The 17526-nt window shown below is 42.3% G+C and overlaps 1 pseudogene; it reads left to right on the top strand.

The window, feature by feature from the left end:
• The first annotated feature begins 860 nt into the window (after positions 1-860).
• LOC126427832 (5S ribosomal RNA) lies at positions 861-978 on the top strand (annotated as a pseudogene).
• Positions 979-17526: the final 16548 nt, after the last annotated feature.

Below are 17526 nucleotides of genomic sequence, written 5' to 3'. Positions count from 1 at the left end.
CAGTATTAGCGTCAGAATTTAAGCTTTGGACGACTTAAGATCAAATAAGGCAGAAGGAACAGATACAATTGCATCATAATTTCTAAAATCATTAGAGAAAGAGTCAACGAAACGACTATTCACATTGGTATACAAAATGTATGACACTGGCTATATAACATCAGACTTCCAGGAAACATAATCCACACAAGTCCAAAGATAGAAAGAGCCTAGAAGTGGGAGAATTATCGCTTAACTGCTCATGCGTCCAAGTTGCTGACAAGAATAATATACAGGAGAATGTAACAGAAAACTGAAAATCTGTTAGATGACGATCAATTTGGGTTTGCGAAAGGTAGAGGTACCAGAGCGACAGCTTTGACGTTTTGATTTAATAATGGAAGCAAGAGTGAAAAAATCAAGACTCGTTCATAGGATTTGTCAACGTAACAAAAGCATCGACAATGTTAAGTGGTTCAAGACGTTCGAAATTCTGAGAAAAATAGAACTCTAAGAAAAGGCGAGTGATACACAACAGGGAACAATAGGACTGGAAGACGAAGTATGAAGTGTTCAGATTAAAAAGTGATGTAGTCTTTCATCCCTACTGTTCAATGTATACTCCGAAGAAGCAATGATGGAAAATAGAAGAAAGGTTCAAGAATGGGACCAAAGTTCAAGGTGAAAGGGTATCAATGATCTAAATACTGGTTCTGTTAAATGAAATGGTCTAAGGAGTACAGAATATGGACTGAGAGTAGATCGAAGAAAGACGAAAGAAATAAGAAGTAGCAGAAATGAGAACAAAGAGAAACTTAACATCAGAACTGGGAACCACGAAGCAGACGAAGTTAAGGATTTCTGCTAGCTAGGGAGCAATATGCAACGGCCATGCCGCAGTGGTAACACCAGTTCCCGTCAGATCACCGAAGTTAAGCGCTGTCGGGCTGGGCTTGCACTTGGATGGGTGACCATCCGGTCTGCCGAGCGCTGTTGGCCAGCAGGGTGCACTCAGCACTTGTGAGGCAAACTGAGGAGCTACTTGACTGAGAAGTAGCGGCTCCGGTCTCGTAAACTGACATACGGCCGGGAGAGCGGTGTGCTGACCACATGCTCCTTCATATCCGCATCTGGTGACGCGTGTGGGCTGAGGATGGCCGGCCGGTGTGGCTGAGCGGTTCTAGGCGCTTCAGTCTGGAAGCACGTGACCGCTACGGTCGCAGGTTCGAATCCTGCCTCGAGCATGGATGTGTGTGATGTCCTTAGATTAGTTAAGTTTAAGTAGTTTTAAGTTCTAGGGGACTGATGACCTCAGATGTTAAGTCCCGTAGCGCTCAGAGCCATTTGAACCGTTTGGGATGAGGATGACACGGGGGCCGGTCGGTAACGTTGGGCCTTCCAAGGCGTGTTCGGCCGGAGTTTAGGGAGCAATATAATCGGTCATTGACGGAGAAAGGAGAACATAAAAAGCAGAGTATCACAGGCAAAGACGGCATTCCTGGTCAGAAGAAATCAAATAGTATCAAACATAGCCTTTACTTTAGGAAGAAATTTCTTATAGTGTACGGATGGTAGTGAAAGACTGTGGAAGAACCAGAACAGAAGAGAATCGAAGCATTTGAGATGTTGTGCTACAGAAGAATGTTGGAAATTAGGTGGACTGACAAGGTAAGAAATGACGAGTACTCTGCGGAGTCGGCGAAGAATATATGTGAAACACTAACAAGAACAAGGGAGAGGTTGCTAGGATATTTGTTAAGACACCACGGAATAATCTTCATGGTACTAGAGAGAGCTGTAGAGGATAAAAACTACAGAGGAAAACAGACCGGAATAAATTCAGCAAATAATTGAGGACATAAGTTACAAGTTACAATCTGAGGTCAAAAGTTGGCACAGGAAAGGGATTCGTGGCGGGTCACGTGAAATCAGCAGAATAGTCATTAAAAGTTACAAAAATCCGACAGCAGTCTGATTCTGTACTTAGCATTTTGTGGGACTGATTATACACCGTCTAATGTTCAATTAGACAAGCTACGCATATCAGTTTCATGTTGTGTGGTTCTTCTGTAAACGTGCGCTACTGTGGCTATTTCTTTTGCTTACTTCGTAGATAGACAGCGTTACTAAATTGATTATTGAGTTCTAGAATTTCATGTTAAGGGGAATATCTTCAGTAAATCAGGTCTTTCTATTAGTAGATTAGTCCTTAACATAGTAGTCGACTTGCAAGTTCTCCCGACATGAGCCAACTCTCTACGACAAACGGGAAGTCTTGCTCTTCAGTGCGACACTCGAATACTCGACATCAGTTTTCCGAGAACACGCTGGTTTGAACAGCTTTTCCCCGGTTCTCGGACGCCACAGCACTAGAGACTGGCGCAAGCTCGCGGGCCAGACAGCTGAGCGACGCGGGCGCAGACTGCAGACACAGCCCATAGGAGCGCTGCCGTCGGCCTACCGGCTGCCCTCGCGCTTCGACGACTCCGCATTCCGCGGTTCCCGTTCGTAATTTTATTCCAAGATAACAAAGTTTTAAACGTGAAACTTTTCACCGAAATATTAATTTGTTCCCGGAAATCTCTTTGAAGTTTATTGCCATTATGATGAAAAATTGATAACGTTATTGAACAACGGCCGCTAACGAATTGCCAAATTAAAATCCATAACTGTTAGTCGACAGGGGACTTCAAAGGGAAAGTGCTACACGTGTGTAACGTCATCAAAATGTGACATGACGCAGAATCAAAATAATGGAAACAAATCCAATTAGAGTTTTAAAATAACCCGACCGATATGCAAATGGGGGTCTGGCGTCGGAAATAAATAACTGATTGAAACTTTTTTTTCCTTGGTCAGATTTAAATAATTTTGAGTGAGAAGTAATTCACCTCTCATACTGACAGAATACTTGCTCACATAGCAGGCATCTCTCCATTGGCGAAATGGGTTTCAATTTGCTTACTTTACAGCAGGCCTACTTTTCGAGACATGGCATAGGATTTTGGTAAAAATTTAATTTCTTAATGACCTGAAATGTTGCTTTCCTTTCGTATCTTACTATTCGTATCTTAATATTTTTCTTAATTGTATATCCAAGCTATATTTTCGTCATCTTTACTCTTTGGTGTTTCAGTGTTTGCCCTAGTGTTTATTTCCTGAGTCTTGAAGTTTCTTATTTAAATCAGTTACAATGTAAATCAATGTTTCGTCTGTATCCTTTAATTTCTTTCTTTAACATCTCAAAATTGTAAAATGGGCAGCACTGCTTCACTCGCTTCTTTTTGAAAATATAGTTCCATCACTATATCACTCATAGTTGATAACTCGGCACTCATATCGTCTTTATTCGTCTTGCTGTCAAAAGCTGTTTTACGAACATTCGTACTTACTAACTCTGCGTTCCAGTCGTCATTAGTCAACATATTTCCAACTACTGTTTTACTGTGGGGTTTTCTTGATAGAAACTTCCATCATTCTGTTTAACCTTACTAGTCCAAGTTAGCCTATAGACGATACAGTTTTTTTTCAATGTTTTTCAATTTTATTTTCTAACATTCAAAGTTGCAAGCTTTACACGTTTTCAGTTCACAACCTATCTGGAAAATTCACCGCTCGGAGATATGACGTTTAATTATGTCACATTTTCAGTAGCTTATGCGAAGATATTGACTACATTTTATATATCGGGTGAAGTAGAAAATTTAGTATTAAAACATTGGTGCGGAGGTTTCAAAAAATGGAATAGATCATACAGCACACCATATAATTTTTTTCAGGACTGGAGTAAATCACTCAAGTTTTGACTTTCTTTAATTCATTACTCCACTGAAGGATGTCAAAGAGCTTGATGTTTCGCTGCTATCGTGATCACTGGATACGAAACTTCCGTTCACTTGCACTAGGAACGGCAAAGGAACTATATCTGGGAAAATATCAAGCCAGTATTCGACTGAGCTGAGATATAAACCGTAGGATATTCTGAAGAAGGTTGACTATCAGGTTTTCAAAAAGTACGCTTCCACTGTCTTAACAATTAGTCCGTTACACTCGATCACATTTAAAAACTGTAACACAATGAAGAACTATACTAAATGATGCATGTTAGTACAAACAGCAAAACTGAAAGGGTGAAAATGAATAAATGGGAGAACAGCATCAACAGCAGGCTGCCATATTCCTTAGCTTACAAAAAGAAGTTTGTCATTGTTGTAAGGCGACTCATATATTCATCTTAACTCAACTGCTGAATGACGTAATCATCACGTGTAGATAAGAAAAGTCTTTTTATTAGAAGCGTTGTCGAGAAAAATTACAACATGTTTCAACAAATCCGAGTGACTTTGCAATCTCGTCGTTTAGCGTTCACAAATACGAGAGGCGTTCAGTAAGCAATGCAACACTTTTTTTAAATAGGATTGTTTTATTCACGATTACAATACATCATATTATTCCCCTCTCATTCGGCTCCAAAACTCTATTTTTCAACATCACCTCCATTCAGTGTGACTGCCTCACTTCACCTTACTGGGCTGGCTGGCATGCATGCCCTCATGGTTTCACTGTACTGGTCGACGTCGGAGCCAATATCTCACTGCATCGATAATCTCCCGTTCACCCACCTACTGCTTCCCGTAGTGTGCATCCTTCATTAGACCACAATGGTGGAGGCGTGTGTGAGCGCTATCAGCAGCTTCAAATAGCGTGGCGCTCAGTGAAGCGTTTGGCTGTGATCCGTCCGTCACCTCGAATGAGAGTGTCCGCACGTTCCAACATTTCAGGAGTCACAGCTGTGTGCGGCCGGCCGGCACACGGGAGACTGGACAGATTTGCGCGACCTTGTTGCGGTGATGACAGACGTATCGCCCAACAACTCACCGTGCTTTTATTCACTGCCAGGTCTCCGTAGATATTCTCCAAGCGCCTAGCAATTTTGCAATTCTCTGGTTTTCCGCCAAAAGAAACTCAGTGACAGCTCTCTGCTTGGAACTCGCCACGGTTACAGACGCCATTCTGAAGCCTACGTATAGCGCCTCCATCCATCGGAACTTCATGACACTACAGGGGCTGAAGCGGGAATTATTCCACTGTGTCCCAAATAATTTCTACAACTTTTCAGCTGAAACTGGCAGAGAAAAAAAAAAGTGTCGCGTTACTTATTGAACGCGTCTTAAATGAGACGATTTTATACTACCGCTTTGTTTAACTTGCAACAGAAAGGCCGCGAAGATTCAGCATATCTACGTAAATTTCTTAATAATGTATTGATGTAGTTCTTACTTATGGCAAAAATGCCATTTCTTTATCATACGCAAAATAAACAAACTTTCTTGTCCGTTTAGCAACGGATAACTTTTTTCAGTTCTTAAGGTACAGCTCCCAATGCTGTCGATACAGCAGAGAATGTATTTCAGACTTCCAAGAACTGGCAATATTCCCTGGAAATATTCCCTGCAACGTACATCTGATTTTAACAAAACTGCTAGAAACAGAATAATTTTAAAAAAATTTGCGTGTCACGACGAGATCCCTAGAGACGGAGCACAAGCGCGGTTTGGGAGGGGGTTTGGGAAGGAAATCAGCCGTGTCCTTGTGAAAGGAACCGCCCTGGTGTCTGCAGTTAGCGATTTGGTGATAACAAGGAAAACCTATATCAACATGGCTGGAGGGGATTCCCGAACACATGTCCAGCATTGTTTGTAATGTCCTTAGGTTAGTTAGGTTTAAGTAGTTCTAAGTTCTAGGGGACTTATGACCTCGGAAGTTAAGTCCCATAGTGCTCAGAGCCATCAAATGGTTTAAGTAGTTCTAAGTTCTAGGGGACTTATGACCTCGGAAGTTAAGTCCCATAGTGCTCAGAGCCATCAAATGGTTTAAGTAGTTCTAAGTTCTAGGGGACTTATGACCTCGGAAGTTAAGTCCCATAGTGCTCAGAGCCATCAAATGGCTCTGAGCACTATGGGACTTAACTTCTGAGGTCATAAGTCCCCTAGAACTTAGAACTACTTAAACCTAACTAACCTAAGGACATCACACACATCCATGCCCGAGGCAGGATTCGAACCTGCGACCGTAGCGGTCGCGCGGTTCCAGACTGTAGCGCCTAGAGCCGGTCGGCCACACCGGCCGGCTGAAGTCTTCCATGATAATCTGACACCGTGGACTGTTGGAGCTTCGTGGCAGCTTCAAATAGCGTGGCGGAAAGTGAGCCACAATCCTTGAAAAAATTTTAATATTGCTCCAGTATTGACAAAAATTGGTGTAATGGGATTTCTGAACCTTCCGTTGTCCATTTTTATAGCAAAATTTAAAAATGCAAAATGGTTTACGCCATATGAAGTAAATAATGCGTTAATAATTAATAAAATAGGGAAAAAATTTTTGGGTGGACATTTATAATTTTAATGGTAAACTTTGCAACAAAACTTCTTCTAGTGCACTCTTTATAACAGGAAGTATTAGTTAGTAATACAAATTGAACGTATTATAAATATTAATTTTCTTCCTCTTGTGTTGTTATTCATCTTCATTTCCTTCTTCACCTTCTTGCTCACCGCCGTTTGTATCCTCTTCGTCATCTATAGAATCTGATTCCTCATATATTCGTCAACAAGTACCATTTGGGCAACAAAGTTTTCGCTTCCTTCGGATGTGATTTTCTCAAAGAAGACATACAGCGATCATTTGTTGCCAAAAGCCTTTGGATTCATCCTTCATATTGTTCACGTGAGAAGACTTTCGCACAAAGTTCAGGCGATATTGCGTTATTAACTTGTTCGCTGATTCCCACGCCTCTACCGACAGCTGACCTAACGCTAAAAGTGTAGAAGCACTTACGCTATGTGATCAAAAGTATCCCGACACTCCAAAAAACATACGTTTTTCATATTAGGTGCATTGTGCTGCCAACTACTGCCAGGTACTCCGTACCAGCGACCTTAGTAGTCATCAGACATCGCGAGAGAGCAGAATGGGGCGCTCCGCGGAACTCACGGACTTCGAACGTGGTCAGGTCATTGAGTGTCACTTGTGTCATACGTCTGTACGCGAGATTTTGACACTCCTAAACATCCCTTGGCCTTCTGTTTCCGATGTGATAGTGAAGTGGAAACGTGAAGGGACACACACGAAAGCGCATCGGCCGACCTCGTCTGTTGACAGACAGAGACCGCCGACAGTTGAAGATGGTCGTAATGTGTAATAGGCAGATATCTATCCAGACCTTCACACAGGATTCCAACTGCATCAGGATCCACTCAAAGTACTGTAACTGTTAGGCGGAAGATGAGAAAACTTGGATTTCATTGTCGAGCTGCTGTTCATAAGCCACACATAACACCGTAAATGCCGAACGACGCCTCACTTGGTGTAAGGAGCGTAAACATTGGACGATTGAACAGTGGGAAAACATAGTGTCGAGTGACGAATCACGGTACACAATGTGGCGATCCGATGGCAGGGTGTGGGTATGGCGAATGCTCGACGAACTTCATCTGCCAGCGTGTGTAGTGCCAATAGTAAAATTCGGAGGCGGTAGTGCTGTGGTGTGGTCGTGTTTTTAATGGAGGGGACGTGCACCCCTTGATATTTTGCGTGGCACTATCACAGCACAGGTGTACATTGATGTTTTAAGCACCTTCTTCCTTCCCACGGTTGAAGAGAAATTCGGGGATGGCGATTGCATCTTTCAACACGATCGACCACCTGTTCGTAATGCATCCCTCTAATGGACTGGCCTGCACAGAGTCCTGACCTGAATCCTATAGAGCACCTTTGGGATGTTTTGGAACGCCGACTTCGTGCCAGGTCTCACCGAGCGATATTGATGCCTCTCATCAGTGCAGCACTTCGTCAATAATGGGCTGCTATTCGCCAAGAAACCTTCCAGCACCTGATTGAATGTATGCCTGCGAGAATGGAAGCTGTCATCAAGGCTTAGTTTGGGCGAACACCATATTGAATTCCAGCATTACCGATGTCGCCACGAACTTGTAAGTCATTTTCAGTCAGGAGTCCGGATACTTTTGATCACATAGTGTACGTTCGCTCCGTGGACTAACAGTTTATGGACTGCTCTTGGCAGATTGTACCACGAGTATTCTTTGACGTAGTGCCTGGCTGTTGCAACGCCGTACATTCGAAACTTTTCGACGTCAATTTCTATTTTCCCGTGTAAATAATGGCATTTTGCAACTGTCAAAAACTGGCTAACGCCGGAGTTGCGGTTAAAAGCTGAATTTTAAGTCTGATTCGCGAAGATAGTAGTACATACTTAACAACGGAAAGAAACGAAGGGGGAATATCTTGGAATCTCGAAGTTATCTCTTTTTTCGCTAGATTTTTACTATTTTCATGCTTGCATTCCAGTAAGAAGTTAATTCACAAAATCCAGTCTTTAATTAATCATTAAATAATGAAATAAGTGTTCGTAATTAAGTACATACTTTCTGGAATAGCCTCTAATAAAAAATCGATCTGATTTCGCTGAACAAAAATATTTCATTCGAAAGACGCAGTACTTTTCCAGCCCTGCTCGATCGGTGCGCAGCTCGCAAATGAATGCAATGTTGGATCTGAAATTCTACTTTTGGAAGAAACATCTGGCCCCTTCTACGACCGGAATTCGGTAGTGCCAGCGTAACTATAGGCAACCTATTAAACGAAACTTCATAATTCCCAACTTTTTCTTAACTTCCGGCCACTCGATTCCTGCTCCGGCGCACAGGTTTAAGCTGTAGGAGAAGTAAGGAAAGAGACGTGGCACGCCTACAGTTAATTTTGTCTCAAGAGCAGCGCCACGCGTGGCGGATGTGCTGTCCAGCGAGTGTGCGGTAAATGCACTTGCAGACGGGAGAGAGGCGGCGGACAGTGTGTCGCCGCATTCATTAAACCGCTCACAGCTCTGCCCGCCTCGGGCTTTCATTACTTTCGCCGGCTCTTAATGAAGTCTATAACGCCTGGTTCGGCCACTTCCTCCACAGCAGGGGAAGAGGGACGAGCGCTGGAGCTACGTGCGGTGATTAAGAAGGGCGCAGATGAGGAGCTGTAAGGTACCGGACGCAATGCCTTTCTTAGTGCCTCTGTTATAGAACAATTCCCTGCAGATGAAAGCGCTAGAATTACAAAATATGTGCTCTTGTGCCTATTCGTGAGCTTATTGCTGTTCTTCGCCTAGTTGTGATGGCCTAGACTCTTTTTCATTGTCCTACTCATTATGGCTTTGAAAGACCATATTTTTCGTTTAAACATGGAAGCGATAGTCTTCGTTTGCTGAACTGCACCCTACGAATGTGTCTCTGCACCAAAGAGAGAGGGTACTGATTCTGTAAAAAATGTAGTGTTAATCTCTTTTCGTCTTTCGTTGTTGTTGTCTTCACTCCGAAGATTAATGCAGCTCTCTAAGGTAATCTGTTCTGTTCTGGTCTCTTCATCTCAGGGTAGCTATTGCAATCTACATTCGCCTGCTTATTGTAAGGTAGCCTTGGTCTCTCTTCACATTTGCAACCCCCCCTGCCCATACTTCCCTACATTACTAAATCGGTAATCAAGCGATAGTATGCGTACCACATTCCGAAACGCCACGCATGAAAACGGGATTTTCTGGTGATTGTACCTCGTGTGATGAAAAGGTAGGGTCAAGTGTTTTGAATAGCTATTCTACAGTACAAGGTCAACCTATGAATATCATACATTTCCTCCTACTTGCCGGCCGCGGTGGTCTAGCGGTTCTAGGCGCTCAGTCCGGAGCCGCGCGACTGCTGCGGTCGCAGGTTCGAATCCTGCCTCGGGCATGGATGTGTGTGTTGTCCTTAGGTTAGTTAGGTTTAAGTAGTTCTAAGTTCTAGGGGACTGATGCCCAGACATGTAAAGTCCCATAGTGCTCAGAGCCATTTGAACCATTTTTTTTTTCCTCCCACTTAGGCAAGTGGAGTAAATCGGTTATTTTTGCATTTGATGCGGTCTATGGTGGTTTTGACGGGACTTGTGGAGGTAACATTAGTTCACGACTGGTTCCTCGGAAAACCCAATAAGAAGGTTTTTTTTAATATATTTTCACCTCCAACAGCGACGCGAAACCCTGCCGAGGATTCCAATACAGTTATGCACAACGAATGGCTGAAATGTTATATTATTGATTATACAGGGTGTTACAAAAAGGTTCGGCCAAACTTTTAGGAAACATTCCTCACACACAAATAAAGAAAAGATGTTATGCGGTCATGTGTCCGGAAACGCTAAATTTACATGTTAGAGCTCATTTTAGTTTCGTCAGTATGTAATGTACTTCGGTATATTGATAATTTTCACTTATGGACCGTCTGACAGCAACTGAATAAAACACAATTTTAGTGCCATACGCGTTTCGCCTTTATTTTCTGCAAGGAATCATCAGTGGCCTGGAATATGTACACATGTTAGCTATTTTATTTACATTTTTGTCACTGTGCCTATAGGTTATAAACAGTTCTGGTGGTTGGTATTTCCTATTAAGTAGTAATGTTTTGAACTGTACTTACAAGTTGCGTAGACAGTTTCTTACATATTACTCTCCTGTTGCATTTTTGGTGTTGTTCTTCTTCCTATGAGCGCCAATTTGCTGTTTTTTCCGCATTCCACAGCACTATGCACTGAACGCTTGTTTTAATGCAATGTTTTGGTTTCTGTTGCCGACTGTCAAATGTTTTTGCCAAAAATCGAATATTACTGCCAAACTTATGAGTGTAACTATTGAAGTATCTGTGGTCTGTTCGTGTATGCATTTGTGTGTGCGTTTGTGCATGTGTGTGTGTGTGTGTGTGTGTGTGTGTGTGTGTGTGTGTGTGTGTGTGTGAGTGTTTTTTGGTGTCGTATTAATTTAATTTAATTTTATTGTATTTATATATTTTTGTTTTTGTCCTGTGTGTGTGTGTGTGTGTGTGTGTGTGTGTGTGTGTTTTGGTGTGATATATATTTTTTTGTGCTGTGTGTGTGTGTGCCTGTCTGTATTTTGGTATTATGTAATTATATATTTTTTTCTTTTTTTTTTGGGAGGGGGCTGTGTGTGTGTGTGTCTGCCTGTATTTTGGTGTTATATATATATATATATATATATATATATATATATATATATATATATATATATATATATTATGTTATCATTTCCTTTATTAAGTGTAGTAGGGAGCCTGTGCTGATGTGTGTTTGTTCATTTATCACATGTTTGTTTTCTGCTATGGCTTTCTGGATGTGGAAGTTTTCTTGCATTTGTATAAGATGTTTGTCATGGTTGCTTATTCTCATTATTTTCATTTCTTGTTCCATGTTTGTAGGATGTACTTCCTCGATTCACCGCCAGGTGGCCCAATTGAAGAAGGTAATGTTGACTTCGGTGCTTGTGTTGACATGCGACTCATTGCTCTACAGTACATCGAGCACATCAGTACGTAGCATCAACAGGTTAGTGTTCATCACGAACGTGGTTTTGCAGTCAGTGCAATGTTTACAAATGCGGAGTTGGCAGATGCCCATTTGATGTATGGATTAGCACTGGGCAATAGCCGTGGCGTGGTACGTTTGTATCGAGACAGATTCCCAGAGCGAAGGTGTCCAGACAGGAAGACGTTCGAAGCAATTGATCGGCGTCTTAGGGAGCACGGAACATTCCAGCCTATGACTCGCGACTGGGGAAGACCTAGAACGACGAGCACACCTGCAATGGACGAGGCAATTCTTCGTGCAGTTGACGATAACCCTAATGTCAGCGTCAGAGAAGTTGACCACGTCACGGTATGGAGAGTGCTACGGGAGAACCAGTTGTTTCCGTACCATGTACAGCGTGTTCAGGCACTAGCAGCAGCTGATTGGCCTCCACGGGTACTCTTCTGCGAATTGTTCAATCCTCTTTTTAGTGCAAATGATCTCTTTACGGATGAGGCTTCATTCCAACGTGATCAAATTGTAAATTTTCACAATCAGCTTGTGTGGGCTGACGAGAATCCGCACGCAGTTGTGCAATCACGTCATCAACACAGATTTTCTGTGAACGTTTGGGCAGGCATTGTTGGCGATGTCTTGATTGGGCCCCATGTTCTTCCACCTACGCTCAATGGAGCACGTTATTATTATTTCATACGGGATACTCTACCTGTGCTGCTAGAACATGTGCCTTTACAAGTACGACACAACATGTGGTTCATGCACGATGGAGCTCCTGCACATTTCAGTCGAAGTGTTCGTACGCTTCTCAACAACAGATTCGGTGACCGATGGATCGGTAGAGGCGGACCAATTCCATGGCCTCCACGCTCTCCTGACCTCAATCCTCTTGACTTTCATTTATGGGGGCATTTAAAAGCTCTTGTCTACGCAACCCCGGTACCAAATGTAGAGGCTCTTCGTGCTCATATTGTGGACGGCTGTGATACAATACGCCATTCTCCAGGGCTGCATCAGCGCATCAGGGATTCCATGCGACGGAGGGTGAATGCATGTATCCTCGCTAACGGAGGACATTTTGAACATTTCCTGTAACAAAGTGTTTGAAGTCGCGCTGGTACGTTCTGTTGCTGTGTGTTTCCATTCCATGATTAATGTGATTTGAAGAGAAGTAATAAAATGAGCTCTAACATGGAAAGTAAGCGTTTCCGGACACATGTCCACATAACATATTTTCTTTCTTTGTGTGTGAGGAATGTTTCCTGAAAGTTTGGCCGTACGTTTTTGTAACACTCTGTATATTCCTAAGATCCTGATCTCGAATAACCTCAAATTTTCATTGTATCTTTATCCGTTTCCAAGATGCGGATGTTCAAGATTAACCTACTTCTACACTTAAAATCCTGTATGAGGCGAAATCTAAATACACTATGTGATCAAATGTATGCGGACACTCCCAAAAACATATGTTTTCAACATTAGGTGCATTATGCTGCCACCTACTGCCAGGTACTCCATATAAGCGACCTTAGTAGTCATTAGACGTCGTGAGAAACCAGAACAGGGCACTCCACGGAATTTTCGGACTTCGAACGTTGTCAGGTGATTGGGTGGCACTTGTGTCATACGTCTGTACGCGAGATTTCCACACTCCTAAACATCCCTAGATCCACTGTTTCCGATGTGATAGTGAAGTGGAAACGTGAAGGAACACACACAAAAGCGTATTGGCCGACCTCGTCTCTTGACTGACAGAGACCGCGAACACTCAAAGAGGGTCGTAATGTGTAATAGGCAGACATCTATCCAGACCATCACACAGGACTCCAAACTGCATCAGGATCCACTGAAAGATTATGACAGTTAGGCGGGAGGTGTGAAAACTTGGATTTCATGGTCGACCTTCTAACAATACCACAACTTGCAAAGTAGGTTAGAAATCAGATTAATAAAATTGCTCACGCAGCATATGTTCGCTTTATCGGGCAACAACAAAGTTATTGACTGTGGGTGGTATCGTCAGAATAGAAATAATGAAGTCACTGTAAAAAAGTCATTAATTTTGGCACTTATCTTGAATGGATTCCCACATAGATTTCGTCGAAGTTGTTATAGCTCATCTTGTTGATTCTAGGGTGATTCCACTTTCACTGCTAGAAGGTCCAGATCTGTATTTTAGCAATATTTGAAGACCTAACAAATGCGTTTTTCAGGAAATTCTTAATAATCAAACAATCCCAGATCAGAACAATGGTATGGTAGAAATAATTTTTATTAAACTTCTTGTAAATTCACATATACTTCTTAATTGTCACATCATCAAGAAAACAGTTTCGTATGAATCTTCATATATTTAATTTCCACTTTAAACAAACACAAGACTTGACTGTTCTTTTACAAAGTGAAATAACAACTTAACTTCTGCAAAGTGAAGCAAAGACTGCTCTGTGCGCATTCGCGCCAAAACGGTTACAAGTAGGTCAAAGATTATGACAGTCACACAGAAATGAATAGACACAAGAACCATGTCACTGTAATACATCCATACATCGGAGTACCTATACATTAATAAAACCAAATGTGAATATTGTCACAAAAAATGTCTGTTACTTCGCAGAAAAGTAGTACGATATTACTGGTATCGAGAACTGGGGTTGGAGTGCCGTAATGGTCACGTAAATAAAGAACCATTACAAGCTGCTGCTCATAAGAGGTGTAAGGAGCGTAAACATTGGACGACTGAACAGTGGAAAACGTTGTGTCGAGTGAAAAATCACTGTACACATTGTTGCAATCCGATGGCAGGGTGCGGGTATGGCGAGTGCCCGGTGAACGTCATCTGCCAGCGTGTGTACTGCCAACAGTAAAATTCGGAGGCGGTGGTGTTATAGTGTGGTCCTGTTTTTCATGGAGGGGGCTCGCAGTACCTCGTTGTTTTGCGTGGCACTATCACAGCACAGGCCTACATTGATGTTTTAAGTACTTTATTCCTTCGCATTGTTGAAGAGCAATTCTGGGATGACAATTGCATCTTTCAACACGTTCGAGCAGCTGTTTATAATGCACGGTCTGTGGCGGAGTTGTTACACGACAATAACATCCCTGTAATGGACTGGCCTGTACAGGGTCCTGACCTGAATCCTATAGAACACCTCTGGGATGTTCTGGAACGCTAAATTCGTGTCAGGCCTCACCAACCGACATCGATACCTCTCCTCAGTGCAGCAGTCCGTGAAGAATGGGCTGCCATTCCCCAAAAAACCTTCCAGCACCAGACTGAACGTATGCCTTCGAGAGTGGAAGCTGTCGTCGAGGCTAAGAGTGGGCCAACAAAATACTGAATTCCCGCATTACCGATGGAGGGTGACAGGAACTTGTAAGTCATTTTCAGCCAGGCGTCGGGATACTTTTGATCACATAGTGTAAAAATAACCGCAGTAAATTGCTTAAATTTTAAAAATATATTCGCTATGCATTTATCTAGAACTGCCATCTCCCAATTTCCAAAATATATACCAAAACGCAGCCGCGGATTCCGAGACGGCTATATAAGACATGTGTACAGCAAATGGCTGTAATTTTTATGATGTATTCCTCCCTCGACAGGCTTCCTGAGGTCTGCGCCTTTCACCCTGTGTTGATAGTTACTGGTTCAGCCGATAAAAGCAGCGTTGAATAAACTTCACAAATAAGTTAACGGTATTTGTAAAGGTTGTGTAAGTGGCTGTGTGTTATACCATTGAAGAACAAAAATATTTCGTAAGCAATCACTAAATTTTGTGTTAGTAATCATGATGCGTTTAATAGGGTTTGTTGCCTACGATGTATAACAGTCTCTCACACGACGTTTACCAAAAGTATATCGCGACACAAAATGGTGTATCTAGATTGCAGCCGTCTTCCCATTTTGCCTTAACAGTCACGGATCCCTAGTCATCGAGTGGCCAAAATGCGAATATACGTGTTGTTCACTCTTGGTAATGGTTGCTTTGCACGCTCTGAAAACCGCTGCGATGAATAAATACAGTAGCATAATAGTAATCTTTGGTAAAAACTATTTTACAGAATTAGTACGTAGCAGCTGGCGCTGCTACTCTTTTGATAGAAAGAAAACTCACTGACCTCAGTAACGTACACGAAAAAAACGAAAAACACAGTGACTACGTTTTTCGTATGCTATTCCGGAGCATTCGTTACGAAGAACAGATAACGTTTATAACTGTTTGTCTGTTGACCAAGCGGGCACACAGGCCAGCGAAGCGCGGGAATCTGACTAGATCCACTATTTATACTTGTCAGAACGATCAAAAAGTGGAGAATGAGTGTTGCTCTCTAAAACTATGAACTGGCGTTATCCTGAAGGTAAAACTCAATTTTCATGTCATATCAACTGTAATGGAATACCTTGTTTATATAATCTTCCGTAACATTTATTTAATCAGTGGACTGGTATTCGAAGAGAGAGCTACTTTTCTTGAAAGTTGGGGATTCCCCTTACGTTTCCCTCCCCTCAGCTAATATATGTAACGCTGGTTATTTCATTTCCTCGAGACCCCTCGTATAAGGAGAGTGCTCCCCCACACTGCTCTTGGAGATACATCGATAGGTGTAGCAACCCTCGCGTGTTGGCATCCAGTTCTCAAAAGAAAGTGACATTCTGGAAGGCTGGAAGGGGCGTGGTGTTTAGTGGAAGAAGCATTAAAAGTATAAAGAAAAATCACAGCTGATAAAAATGTTTCATCCAATTAAACGATTTTGAAAATTTTATATCTGAATCTATTGTCGTGAACTGTGTGGTGTAGGGAAAATTTTAGTATACCACACATTCTGATTTCTTCCAGAATCTACTCACGAAGAATGTATAAGTGTTATTCATTACGTTAACCATAATCGTGATGGGGAGATGCTGTGGACCGTACGTTAACTGTGGGTTATCTACGGTAACAACATATGTAGAAGTGTAACTAGCGTTTGTAACTTTCCTTCGCAAAATCCGTTGCTGGTGTTTCCTGAGAGCATTTGATCAAATGTTAGGCATCCGTCCTGAAGTGTTTGCCAGTACAGTGATACGGGGGATTAACAGTCGCCATTCGTTAACAACACCTCTTATGCTGGATCACAACTAGCAAAAATAATTACAAAAAATTATTTAAGATGACCACAGTAGTAAAGAAATCCCTAACTGCTTCACATTTAATAAACCCCTGTATCTTCTCGAACTGAAACGCTAGCACCTACACGGCACATATTAATAGAGTTACATCACTCTTCAGGCGCACATTACACAATGTCATATCCCATAACTGAATTCTGACTCTAAATTCTCGAAATCCTCAGTTAGATAACAAACACGAAATAGAAACACTGAAATCACGACTAAGGTCAGTTAACACTGCCTTCACGATTAAGGTTTAAATTACACACACACAAAAAAAAAATGTTCAAAAGGCTCTGAGCGCTATGGGACTTAACATCTGAGGTCATCAGACCCCTAGAACTTAGAACTACTTAAACCTAACTAACCTAAGGACATCACACACATCCATGCCCGAGGTAGGATTCGAACCTGCGACTCTAGCGGTCACGCGATTCCAGACTGAAGCGCCTAGAACCGCACCGGCACACCGGCCGGCCTTTAAATTACACAGAATAAGTTAAGACGAAGGAGCTAGAGCATACGAAGGTACACAATAACTCTTACAAGAACCGAAATACTTTTTCATTGTGCGCGTATGTGTCAACTAACATCATGGAATAATATCTAATAGGAAGCAGCCAACACCAAATCACGGAACGCCCATCCCAATGTTAGGCCAAAACCCACACAGCGGGATATCTGGCAGACACAATGAGATACTGGAGCCACTGTGCAGGCCATGAGCAAAAGCTGACTTGTCTCTGCTTTTAACGACGACCATCTGGAACGCCTTTCTACAGATACATGTCGGGAGATGGCAGATAAACTTCCGGAGAAACTCGAATCAAAACATTGGTGACTCACTATAGACACCTGTGTTAAAATTCACATGAAAGAAAAAGCATTTTGTATTAGTATACGTAGCAGAAGTTGAACTCGGCCTTACGAAAAAAACGCAGCCAGTGATATGATACAAAAAGTCTAGTGGGGGGAGT

This window comes from Schistocerca serialis, chromosome 1, assembly GCF_023864345.2.
Source record: "Schistocerca serialis cubense isolate TAMUIC-IGC-003099 chromosome 1, iqSchSeri2.2, whole genome shotgun sequence".
Classification (NCBI taxonomy): domain Eukaryota; kingdom Metazoa; phylum Arthropoda; class Insecta; order Orthoptera; family Acrididae; genus Schistocerca; species Schistocerca serialis.
Note: the sequence above shows the minus strand (reverse complement) of the source record. Positions and strands in the feature narration are given on the sequence as shown.